The following is a 13079-nucleotide window of genomic DNA, read 5'->3' as shown; positions in this document are numbered from 1 at the left end:
CGGTCGGGCTGGTGCTTCACGATGGCACTCCCCAAGACCAGTCAATGCTGGAGCATGAAGGGTCTGGCTGACGGAACATCACATTGGAGGACTGTGCCAGTGACAAAGTTTCAGCACTAACAGGCCCATTCGTGGGTGCAAAGAGCCCAAAAACTTAAATTCAGCATCTCGGTCTCCACACCAAGGGTCTAGGACATGAGGGGCACCACTTGGGGAGTCAGGGACTTTTTCCTACTGAACCTGGGTGCTGGTTCAGGTGGTTGGGATCATGTTATGTCCCTGTGGCTCTGAAAAGGAGTCCAGCAGACTAGCCCTTGGAGTCACTCTGGGAGTCCTGAGTTCAGGTCAAATCCCTTAGACAGGAGGGCAGCAGGGAAGCAATCTAGCAAGGCAGTAGTCCAGCAGGGCAGCAGTCCAGCAAAACGGTAATCCTTTCAGCAGTACAGCAGCCCTTACTGGCAGAGTTTATACAGTTCCAGAAGTGTACTGAAGAGTTAATGTCTGATGTCCAATATTTATACCTGGTGCCTCCTTTGAAATATGAGAAGCTTTCAGAGGTTTCCTTTTGAAGTGCACAGGTTTCCTGCCGCCTCTGGGCTCGCTCCACACTACCTACAGGGAGTATGCAGCCCATTGTGTGGAGGAAGTTCACAGCTTATTCAGGTGTAGGTAGGGCTGTCCCCATCTCCTGACCCTGGCAGTGATGGCCCATTCAGACAACCTAACGCCTCTATTGTATGTGGCTGTCTAGGAGGAATACACAAAGTCCAACTGTCAGCTACATCCAGTCCTGTGATCCAGTGACAGGCTGCAGGCACTAAATGGCTAAGGCAGGAAAATGCAAACTTTCTAAAAGTGGCATTTTCAAAATTGTAATTCAAAATTTGACTTTACCATAAGAGGGCATTTCTCATTACAATTCTATAGACACCAATCATGAACTGGGTACCTGTTCAGATTTGGAAGCTATCATTTATTACATGTAATAAGGTTAATCCAATTTTGCCCTATGGGAGAAGTAGACCTTGCAGTTTTTCACTACCAGGGCATGCAAAACTTAAAAATACATGTCCAATATCTTAAATACACCACCCCCTGCCCCCGGAGATATACATTTTTAAAGGAGCAAATAACTTTAGCATCAACTGCAAACAAGCATTGGTCATCAAAAACTTTGGAAACCTTTGAAAAGTTTGGAAAAGTTAATTCAACTACTCCGGCCTGAGTTGTGTGACCAGGTCCAAAAGGACAGAGTTGCAGGGGGCCAGAGAGGGTACGTTGGACAGTTACCTGTCCACCAGAGCAGTTTTAGAACCAGATCCAAACTTTACAGGATGACCGCCATAGACGATAATGGAGTGGTCCTGATGCTGAAGGATGCAGGCTCAAAGATACTCAAGGATGCTCCTGATGTTGTGTGGTCAATGGGGGTGAAGTCCGGTCGAGTTCTCGGTCCACAGGTGAGTGAGGACACCTCTGCCCATGGAGTTTGGGGTCCCACAAAGTCCTCTTTGCAGGGTTCCAAGGGCTGCCAATGTACGCCTTCCACTTTTGCAACACAGTGTTCACTGTGCAAATCTTTGGTGGAGGCTGGTGTCCCTTTGGGTTGACAAATCCGGACACAACCAATATTCACGTGTCCAGCAGACATGAGTGCATCTTTTGGCTATCTCCAAATTGCCCTTAGGTGCACCAGATGTCTGATAGCAGCAAGACTTCTGCGGTGGCTGCAAAAGGTGCTACTTGGGCTCCTGCAGCTTTGATGTGCCCAGTGATGTCCTGGGTTTCCAGCCAACTGTCCATTGGAGTCTCCGCTTCAGTCTGGGGCCAAGGATCAGTGTTTTCCATGCTAGGCACGCAGAACAGGGTCCAGACTCTGCTAGCCCAAATTGCAGCAAGTGCAGTCACTCTGGTTGTCACAGCCTCTTTGTGTGCACTCCTAACAGGTGCAGACTGGTCTTTTTCTCATCTTCTTTTCAGATCCAGCAAGTACTGAGGGTCAATGTGCCAGGGGTGCCATATTTATCTCAGGAAAGTGCCCTGAAGGGACCATGTGGTCACTAGTCAATGGGCTAGTCAGTCCTCTCCTACCTAGTGATGAGTTCCTGTGATGTGTAGCATCTGGCTATCCCAGAATGCCACATTTTTCCCCCTTCCAAGATGGCACAACCCTTCCTCGGCTGTGAGGAGGGAGGTAGCCCACCCTAGAGGTGTGGCTACCTGGGGACAACATGCCTATGGTAAAACTGGTTCGGGGTTAGTTTCCCACCTCTGGCCCTGTCTCCATACTAACTGAAAGGACAAAAGGCATCCTGCTCAGGTGTTGGGCCAGGAGGCTTTCCCATTGAAGCATGCCCTGAGGCTAATCCCCAGAGTGGTCATCCTGGCAGAGGAGGTGACTCCTCGCTACTGCAGCACTGTCTTTCCCCCTGAGCCTGGGAGTCATTCACATGTCTTCCCAGGTGGTCAGACAGCTGTCTGTGTGTTTGTGGCTCTGTGAGGCAGCTGGTTGAGCAGAGTGCTCACTTTTCTAAAAGTGACTTATAATTAATAGTGGCATTAATACCAACCCGAGCATCAGGTCACATTTAATGTTACAATTAATTTGATACCTCACATTACCTTGTTTGGTAGCCCCAGTCAAAAGTTAGCCATGCGGTGATGCCACGCGGTAACCCTGTATTTGATAATGGGCTACCTAGTTTACCCACAGCAAAATTACAATTTGGAAGTGTTGCTGTTGAGACATATCATAATATACATGTCTTGCTAAACAAAATTTAGCTCCATGCATTAGGGCTCTTTAAGCCTTCCTCCGTAGGACTTACATATAGTGCTAAGGGGCAATGAGGCTTTGCCATAGGTTATGATTGCAAAGTCGAACTGACAGCGAGCACACTGTCCTTACAGTCTGCGGTGGCAGGCTTGGATCAATTTTGTACCTCGTCACATGAAGGGTGGCACAAGCAGTGCTGTATCCCTGAGTGGACGCCCTTTCTTACATGCCCTTGGTACGCTGGGTACCATATACTAGGTACTTATAAGTAAGTCAGGCTTTGCCAATTTGATAAATCCAATTTGACCTATACTTTGAATACTGGCACTGAGGTCTGGTTAGCAGGTCTCAGTGCACTCTCAGAGTCATAAAACCAGCAGCATCAGGCCAAAAATGTTGGGGTGAACATGCAGAAAGAAGCATTTCCTTACAGGAGATTTGGTCCTGACACAAGGTTTCTTTCACCAAGTTGAAATGCCAGTTTAAAACTGCATACCCAGGCAGCAACGGCAGACCTAAGACATGTTGAAAGAGGCTACTTTAGTGAGTGGCAAAACCAGAGCTGCAGGCCCAATAGTAGCATTTAATTTACAGGCCTTGGGCACCGGTAGTACCAGTTTACTAGGGACTTACAAGTAAGTTAAACATGGCAAATGGGTATAAGCCAATCTACCATGTTTTAAGGAGAGAGCACAAGCACATTAGCAGTGGTTAGCAGTGATAAAATGAGCAGAATCATAGAAGCCAACAAAGCAGGTTCAGAAAACAGGAGGATGAAGGCAAAAAAGTGTGGGAATGGACCTGCAGAAAGGGCTAAGTCCAACAGAAACATGCTCCAAAAATGGTGTGCAGGCATCATTAGCAGAAGTATGACACTGGACGCAGTCAAGCAGGCAGATACCTACCATATTTAGGGAGGTCAGACTCATACACTAGAAGCCATTATTGAAGTCTATCAGTGGACCACAACAATGTAGTGCAATGTAGAACATACATATCAATAGAAAAAGAAATGGTAGTTCACAGAAAGTAAAAGAATTAAGAGATATGCGTACACATTTGTTACAGTGGTGTCTGCTGTAGATGAGGGAGGACCAGTTTCATGCCAGATATTCATGAATATGATGCAACAATCTACATGTAAATCAATGACATGGCCATTGGCAAGCTACAACACGTGGCATGTGCATTCCCCTCTGTCCCTTTGTTGAGTAACACTATTATATTGCATCATAGGAATGGTATCTCTTCTGAACAGATATTTCTGGATGCGAAGGCTGTGGCTGCACCATTGTGGTGTGTATTGTCACTGAATAACCTGGCTGACACTGAGAATGTGGGGGAAGGGGCGTGTTGATTGCAGTGCTTGTGATCTCTGAATAGACTTGGCCCTCTCTGTAAGGTCACCCCCAAACTCTTTGCTTTCACCCTTCTTATCTTTGCTAAATTTATTTCTGTTGGCCTTAGGACTCTGAGCACTTTACCTCTGCTAACCAGTGCTAAAGTGCTCACAGATGACTTATATTTGACATGCGTGCGCTTCATCGCAGTCAGCCATATTTTTTTACTTTGGCCTGGTCTTGCACGACTAGATGGCTGTGATTGGCTCTTTGATCGTTTGGGCACTAGTTGTTACCTTAAAATTAAAAAAATCATAGTTCCGGTTTCACTGAATGAATATTTGTTGCTTTGGTGTCAAGTAATTTATTATCATGTAGTCTTTTCTAAATTGGCATGGGATTCTTCTTGTGTTGTATTTTCACTTTATTACTGTTTGTGTGCTGCATAAATACTTTACACATTACCTCTAAGTTAAGCCTGACTGCTTTTGTGCCAAGCTACCAGAGGGTTAAGCACAGTTTAATTTAGTGACTTTTTTGATTCACCCTGACAGGGATTGTTAAAACCCCACTCAACCAACAACCCAAATTTCTTACATACCCACACTTGTGTACATTATATAAAGCATACCCATAAGAAAAGATGGACACCAAATCATTAGAGTTAAAACAAAGGCCTTAGCTTGCTGTTTATCGGAAACAGCATATGCAAAATCACTCTACAACATATATAAAAACTTTTTTGCAATGTCTATTTACAAACAGAAAAGAGATGATAGCTTTTGGCTTCAGCTTCCACAACGGTTCGTGTGGTGCAATACCCCTCTTCATATGATCATAAATAACATATAAACATATTGAACACCTCATCAAGGACAGGTAATGTAGGATTACTAAATGAAAGACAAACTGCTATACACACTCTCTGTGCATCATCTTTTTTGTGCAACATCACCACTCATAGCAATAAGCATTTCCTTGCAAGACAGATATCATTCTTGGGGTTACAGGAAAGTGTGGCCGAGTCCTACCGCCCCATCACCCTGAAAAATAACTTGCTCCCAGTGTAGCACCTCGGGGTAGGGCTGGGACCAGAGCACCTTTCAGCCAACATACCGCCCACCCAGCCCCGAAGTCACATTCACATTTGCTACCAAGACGCATCATGACCGAGTTTACTAGGCCTATCCTTGCAAATTGTGCCCACTTGCCCCCTACTGGCAATAAAACCTGAAAAGACTGGAGCACTGGCCTATAAAGAAACAGAAATACTTGTAGACATGCAGCTGGTGCATCGAAAAAGCTAGCAAGGAGAAGACTAGTGTCAGACTCAGTCACATCTCTCTCAAGCTCAGGTCTAGCAGAAGCTCAGGTGTGGCAATAACTCTCTTGAGTGTCTCTTTTCTGTGCTGCCTCTTCCGCCGTGCCTGGTGAATGAAAACGCAAGGACACAGTTTACTCCTGCAGAATTTCTCTTTTCTTTACAAAGAGCCGACCTAAGATCATAACGTGTATTTCTTGACTCCCTTCACTACAGAGAAGGTTTTGTTACAGTGATGATGTGACTCAGAGGTGCGGTAAGCTGGCACAGCTGAGCAGGACAGCTTGAACTCTGTCTGCCCCCCTGCCCACAGCAGTCCTCAGTTCCTTGCATGAGTGGATACCGTGAGGATAGTGCAGATGACATGTGCATGGAGATGTAATGCAAAGAGATTTGGTTGAATTATCCTTGTGTACATAACAACCAGTTATGTTTTTATGCCTGATGATGGCTAGACTCTGCCTGCGAGTCTGACTGCTAGCTGGCACTCTGGTGCCATATTTGTGGTTTCTTTTTTCTTGGCCACGTTTGCCGCTGACCTCTCTGCGCCCATCCCCTTCTCCGCCACCGAGGAGGACAAGGTTAGCAATGAAAATTAGAGATCCTTCTACCTGGACCTAGAGTCTGAAGATAGCTCAGAAGCTGGCAGGATGAGCTCGGTTTCTTTCAGTCCTGTTACAGCTTCGGGGTGGATTGCATTTTCAGTGCAGGTTGCTGATTTGCTGCCAGGTGTAGTTCATCAGAACCAAATGCAGGTCATATTTATTTGTCACATATCACAGCCACATTTGTAGTACTAGCGTGCAATATTTTTCTTCCAGAGATGTAAAAGTGGCCAGGGCTGGCACAACCTTAAGGGAGGTGGGTCAGTCGATTTACAAAGTCATTAGCAGGAAAAGTGCTGTTTTGCAGTTGTAAGTACAGCCCTTTGGTAGGCGAGGTGGCAGGGGTAGGGGGCGCAAAACATTATGGAGTTTGTCAGTGGTGCCAATCAGGACCTGTGTAGTGCTGGTGGCACCCGGTGCAGCAATCTTTTTTTTGCACCACTACCCCCCATTACCTCTTCCTCAGTTTTCCTCACTACTACCCTGAAAAGTGCCCCTCATCTTTCTATCGCCCCTCTTTCAAATATATTTCATTTGTGTTAAAGTGTTGGTAAAGACTGACTTTGCTAATCCATTCAGCTATCCACATAAAATACAGATCTGTTTCTTGCAGTAGGCATATTAACCCTCTAAGCTACTTAATGGTGAGTCAAAACTGCCACTTGACAAAACGCAGATTTCTCTCTGTAGCAGAAACATGAATCACTAAAGTTTTAACTCTTGATTGAAAGCTGGGCACAAAGAACTCTGCAGCAGGTGCCTTTAAATGTAAATTATTACTAAACAAAGCGCCCCCCCTGTGGTCAGTGCTCCACTTTCAGGTCAGCGCCTAGTGTCGCCGCATCAGTCACACTGCCCTAAAGCTGGCCCACGGTGCCAATAATTCTTACACCGTGCTGTACCAGTAACATCTAAATTGTTATAGTAACAATGTTAGCTTTCCGAATTGTTTTCTTAGAGTAGAAGGTTGATGCCTTTTATTTTTTATGTATTTATTGAACAATAGTAACATTTTACAAGACCAACACCAATAGTACATTGAACAGCAAGGGGGAGGTGGATACAATAAAATGAAAAAAGAGTTAAGGTGTTGATTATAATTATTGATTGTCTGGTTATCACAAGCAAAGATTGATATACAGCTGTTAGAAATGGGAACCTCACTCTAGTCAGGGTAAGGGAGTGACAAAGCTAAGAGCACACACACACACACAGTAACACAGTGAAAAAACTACAAAAGGACTCCACACCAGTTCAGAAAAACAGCACATTTTTATCTGAGTAAAACAAGACCAAAACGACAAAAATCCAACATACACAAGTCAAGAGATTACTTTTTAAATGATTAAACTAGTCTTAATCTATAGGAATCAATGGATGTATCTCTTTAGCACAAAGTTCCTGGGATTAGGCCTGGGTAGAGTTTGTGTAGTTGTGCTAGGTGGAACTACGCGAAGCTGCAAAAAAACTCTGTTACACTACATGGAGTTCTGCTAGCGGACAGAGTTTCTTGCCGAGCCCGTTGGCATGACTTTTAATGTCACTGGCAATGCAAAGTACGTCCTCGCCTTGGAATTCTCACGCGAACAGCACCACGCAGTTCACATGGGCGCGGCCATCTTGTTTTTTTATTGTGCTGGGGCCTAGTTATATCCCTGTTCAATCTGTCCCATCCCACACTTTTAAAACTATTTTCCCCTAATTTTTATTTATGATATTACCTTTTCTCTTTGTGTTTTTATATTTTACCTTTTTAACTAATTGTTTAGTGTTTTTCAGAGACTTTTTTTACTTTTTAAGGTTTTTGCTTTACTTCTTTTTTCCTTCCTTCCTTTTTTCCTTTCTTCTCTCTTCCCCCCAAGTCCCCAGTACCATGTCAGAGCAGGGGAGCTGCAGCGCCAGGCCCTCAACCACCACCGGCATCCGCATTCTTTGTAGGTGGACCCACCATGAAGTGGTGCATCACTTGCCATTTTTCCAAATGTGGAGGTGGCTGCATTGGTCTTTTATATTCAGTACCACCTCTCCTCCACCTTGGCAGCAGGCGGCAGGACCGGGAGTGGCCTCTGGGAGCGCTGGCAATGCTGGGAGACTGTTCTCTGTGCTGTGCACCGCAGGTCTGGGATCCGGCACACCCAGCAACAGCTAACACACTGGTGGGCCGATATCCTGGACTGTGAAATGGACCTGCTGGACCTGCTAGGCGTAGAGGTTGTGGGGTTCAGTGAGTAATAATTATTAGTTGTGTTATATGATAATAATTTCTTGCCAAATAGCAAGAATGCTGCTCACATGCAGGTAATTTAGCTTTATGTTACACATATAATATTATGTGACCATCTCGCCATCTAGACATTGGTGCTACCTAATTGTACTTGTTGGCGCTTGTTTGGGCTGATTAAAAAGTAATGCAGAAACTCCTCCTGTGCCCTGTCCTGTTTAAGATAGTGATAGTTAATATTAGTATTAGTTAGTTAGCACTTTCTCTCACTTATCTGTGCCTTTATTTTTAGTAGCTCGTACAGTGCAAACTGCTACGCATTTTCCCAGTGATGTGTGGTTATGCATGCATGCATCCATCTATGCATTGAGAAATTGAGAATGAGATGATAACTGTAGAAATCATTCATTGCAATTTATTAGTAATTCCAAAATGTAGTTTAGTAAATTTGGAATAGGGTTAGAAAATTTGGAATAGGATGGTCCATGATACTAGTATTATTATACAGGTTCTCTGAATTAGAGAAGTTCAATGTTACTGCGTTTGCCTTTTCCTTTAAAAAAATAATATTCTTGGAGAGATTATTTATTAACTGTACCACTAATCTTTTCTATTTTTTTTCTTAAATCATCCAGCATCCAGGGGCAAGAAGGGGGCTAGTCATGTGGGTGAGAGAGCTGAAGGTGCCCCTTCCACTAGTGCCGGTGCAGATTGCTCTGCTGGCCCAGTGAGTCCTCCTGTTGTTGTTAATATTAATATTTCCCTAACTTTTACCACTCCACATTAGAATTATTTTTTACCTCTTTACTGTGCCTGTCTCCTAATTGTTTTCCACATACTCTTCGATTTATTTAGTAAATTCTTCTTATCCCTGCATTATCTTATTTGCTTATTTTCTATATTTCAAGTTTCCTTACTTCAAACTGTACTAGTCTCTCTGTAGCTTCTTTTCTTCTGCTTTGTCAGTGAGCTTTCCCTCTCCCCTTATATATCTGGTGGACTGGTGGTAAGGCTCAGAGAACCAATGTACTGAAAATTGCTTTCCCATGTAAGGGTATTCTATGCCTGTTTCTTAAGAAGGCTTTCGTTTTCTTCTCCAGCTCGATCAGAAAAAAAAGAAAAAAAGTGTTTTTGAACATGGTCATGTAATTGTTTGGACCCTCCAATGTTCTGTATGTATTACTATAGTATACCAGCAGGTGATGACCATACACCATGGTTCGAAGTATGAGGAGGATGGCCCATTGCATTAGCCAACCAAGACCATATGCCCTTCATTGACCAATTCTTGCACCCTTTTATTTCATTTGAAAAACTCAGATTCATCAATAGCTAGCACTGTCCTCCATTATGAAAAGTTTTTGTTTGACTTGACTACCTGGCTTTTAAAAGTTTGCCAACCAACAAAATGCCCACCTGATATTTTGATAGAAGATAAGTCTGTAACCGAAATATAGTGATTTATTACGGTTGTATTTTGCTATAAAAAAACAATGCGGAAGGCGTATCTGGCGTCTAAAATGTGTAATGTTTTTTTCTAGCCGCACCAACAACCAGTGCCGGGGCTAGCAGCGACAGTGTCAGCACAGACATGGCAGCGAATGAAGGGGGTGTCTCGGAGACTGTAGTGGCGGGCGGTGGTAAGCCATATTGCTTCCTTATTCACAATTAGTAATATAGTCACTGTACTAGTGTTGTTGAGTCACTCGTCAACACTATGCTTTGGCAGATACAGCAGAAGTTAAGTATTAATGGCGGCTTCTATTTGCATTTCAAGCAGACTAAGGTTCATAAAACTATGATGAGTTATATGTGTGTATATGGGTGAAATATAATATGAGTTAAAGGATGTGTGGGCAAAAGGTTGCATAATAATCATATAAGTGGGTGATGGTGATAGGATGCATGGGTGGGTGAAGGATGGATGAACGGTTATATGGATGAAAGGATGTCTGCCCATGTGGGTAAAAGGGTATGTGTGAAAGGACGCCTGCCTGGATGGGTAAACGGGATCCTTGGGTGGGTTGGATCTCTTGGATGGATGAATGGGTGAATGGGTGAAAGGATCCATGGGTAGGTATTGGGTAAATTGGGTAAGTGGAGAAGTGTGGTACAATGGTTAGAGCAGCAGCCCCTAATGCAGAGATCTGGGCTGGTACCAGGGTTCAATTCCTTCCTTGGTGGGTCTTGGGCTCAATTCCCTTGGACCTGATAATTCTCGCCTCGGTGTCTAATCTAATTAATGGGTCCCACTCTGTAACTCTGCCAATAGCTTGCTTAATCTCTACAACGGCCCTGACAGCGCTTGGATGCCTGGCTTGACCATGGGGGTTGCCCAGGAGTAGGTGACTCACAGGAAAAAGCCAGGAGGGGTTCCACAGCAGTATGCGTACAGTGCCTTGAGACCCTAACGGGTGAGTAGTGTGCTGTACAAGTGCTACGTTTACGTTTAAATGGATGTTGGTGAAAGGTTCGTCGAGAGTCATGTTTGGAATTTGGATGGTTTTAAATGGCAAAGGACTGGATGAGAGAATATAAGTCTTAAATAGTGTATCAAAGCCAAGGATGAAGAATAAGAGTACTAGAAGAACACATTTGCAATGATGAATAGATAAATGCTTGGAATGAAGAAACAAGGTAGCTCTTATGGATAGGGACGTTCTTCTCACCTACTTTACTTGCTTGGACTAGGTTTCATCAAAGGTTGGATTCAAAGGATTGGGTGGTATTTCTGACTATTCCCTTGACTGACAGTATTTTTCAAGTGAGGCAGATAATATGTATCCCATCATCCATTAACCATCACCTCCTTCCCTCTCTATGGCCTTTCACCAGTGCCACCCATGATGACCTAACAGTTGCATGGTTCAATTTGGCAGAATCGGCACTGCAATGCTGGCTGTGCAATGTGTGTCTGCTTAAGTCAATGTGTCAAACAGTTTTCAATGCATGGCAATGCAACAACAAGGTGTGTTTCCCTTCCCTCCCAGTGCCCACTCACTCAGTCACTTCCTAGTACTTTACTCCTTTAATCTTTCTTAAGTTGTGTCCCAGCTTTCCAAATAATTTGAAAAATCCATTCTTTGCTTGGGCCACATTTTTCTAGCCATGTTATACATAAATATAATTCATTATGGCTTCCATAATGGATTTATCTCTGTTCAAATTCTTCCCTTTCAACATTTGCCAAACAAAGTGACTCACACTACTAGCCAAACCTTAGGCACATGATGATGATGATGAATTGATCAGTAAAGCGTGTACTCTACCTACCCAGCCTAATCCCCTTTACTTTACCCTGCGGTTGAGTAAGTTAAGATTCCTTTCCTTACTGCAAAGCAAATGTATTTTTGGGTAAAAAGTAATTATTACAAAGAGTGGTGGAGTAGGGTCATGAGGACAGTGAGTAAAGTGGGACTAAGTAAGTGCCTTAGCTTTCGTGGATGGGATAGTCTTTGATGAGCATGCCAAATACAATCTATATATATAATCTATATATATATATATATATATGTATCAGATTCCTTAATCCGTTGCCTGTACTGCGGTACACTGCTTTTCCCATCCTTTACTTATGACAGACAGGATGTCTGCATGATTGATTTTATTAAAGTACATGGCGTGTATCATTCTTACTATTCCTCTGCCTTGTAGCCCAGGCACAATTGAAAGGTATTTATTTAGGAGAAGAGCAGGGCCATTGGAGTAAGATAATTTTCTTGTACAGCTGCCCCAGCTGCAGACAGTAATGAGCATGACTAGGGAGCCAGCTGAGCTAGCATGCCTCAATAATTTAGAGAGAATACTTGTACTCCATAGTGCATAATGGCTGTGCCTCTAATTACCTCAAAATTGAATGGCCTGAGGTGATCAGCAAATGTAGTGTACTGTGTCACTACATGATTTTAAATAAGTGTATTGCTCAGAGCATTGTTTACAATTTCTCTTTTTTATTTCTTGATATAGCTATTTCTGCTGGTCCACCATCACGGCAGAAAGTAGCAGCCCGACTGCGGCAGCAGAAGCTGGAGGCCATCAGGGCAGAATATCAGTGGCTGGGGGCCTTGAGGAGGAAGGAGGCGGCAGTATCAGTCTCTGCCAATGCTCAGGGCCCCAGCCAGCACCTCCAGCCAATGCTCAGCACCAGTTCCGCAGTTCCAGGGAAGCCGCCCACTGCCATATCATCACTGCTGCCCCATCCCTCGGGCACCGCTTTCCAACGCCGTGCCCTAAGATGGCTTGCACAAATAGAAACCAGGCAGATATGCATGGAGAGGCTCCTCAAACAACTTCTGACCACCATTAGTAGCCTCTTCTGCCCCCCCCTATTTTATATGTTTATTTTGGTCGGTGGAACTTGTTGTGGTTGGAGAGGGTGGAAATGGGTTTTTGGGATCAGGACTTTTGCACTTTGTTTTTTTTATTAATGGACAATTGGACATACAGTTCTTTTGGACATGGGTTGGGAAAGGGAGATTTGTTTGGGGATAGGGGTGGGCCAGTTGTGGGTGGAAAAGGTGGTTTTCTATTGTTGTTGTTAGGGGCGGGTTAATAAATATTTATCTATTGTTATTTATTCCTAAAATCTTTTTGAGGTGTTTTACTTCGCACTGCTGCCTTTTAGCAAAGTGAGTTTTAAAATCTGCTGATAGTGTATTCCTCTTAGTGCAGCATGTTTTAAAATCTGCTGATGGTGTATAACAATTAATTATGCGGCTAGGTATCCTTGTCCTTCCATCATCCTCTCCTAGTCTCTACCCTGTATTCTGCAACTATATTTGATCCATAAGAAGTGGGGGGAGAGATTTGCCAGTGC

The 13079-nt window shown here is 43.8% G+C and overlaps 1 long non-coding RNA gene across 2 annotated transcripts in view; it reads left to right on the top strand.

Annotated features, from left to right (window-relative positions):
- Positions 1 to 12743, top strand: part of LOC138288558 (uncharacterized) — a 173749-nt gene extending 161006 nt beyond the window's left edge. For both annotated transcript variants that reach the window (XR_011202457.1, XR_011202456.1), the window contains 3 exons: positions 8899 to 8990; positions 9805 to 9903; positions 12230 to 12743. This is a non-coding gene — a long non-coding RNA (uncharacterized lncRNA). The remainder of the gene's footprint in view (positions 1 to 8898; positions 8991 to 9804; positions 9904 to 12229) is intronic.
- The last annotated feature ends 336 nt before the right edge of the window (positions 12744 to 13079 follow it).

Source organism: Pleurodeles waltl, chromosome 4_1, assembly GCF_031143425.1.
Source record: "Pleurodeles waltl isolate 20211129_DDA chromosome 4_1, aPleWal1.hap1.20221129, whole genome shotgun sequence".
NCBI lineage: Eukaryota > Metazoa > Chordata > Amphibia > Caudata > Salamandridae > Pleurodeles > Pleurodeles waltl.
The sequence above is the reverse complement of the archived record's forward strand: the minus strand, read 5'-3'. Positions and strand labels throughout refer to the sequence as shown.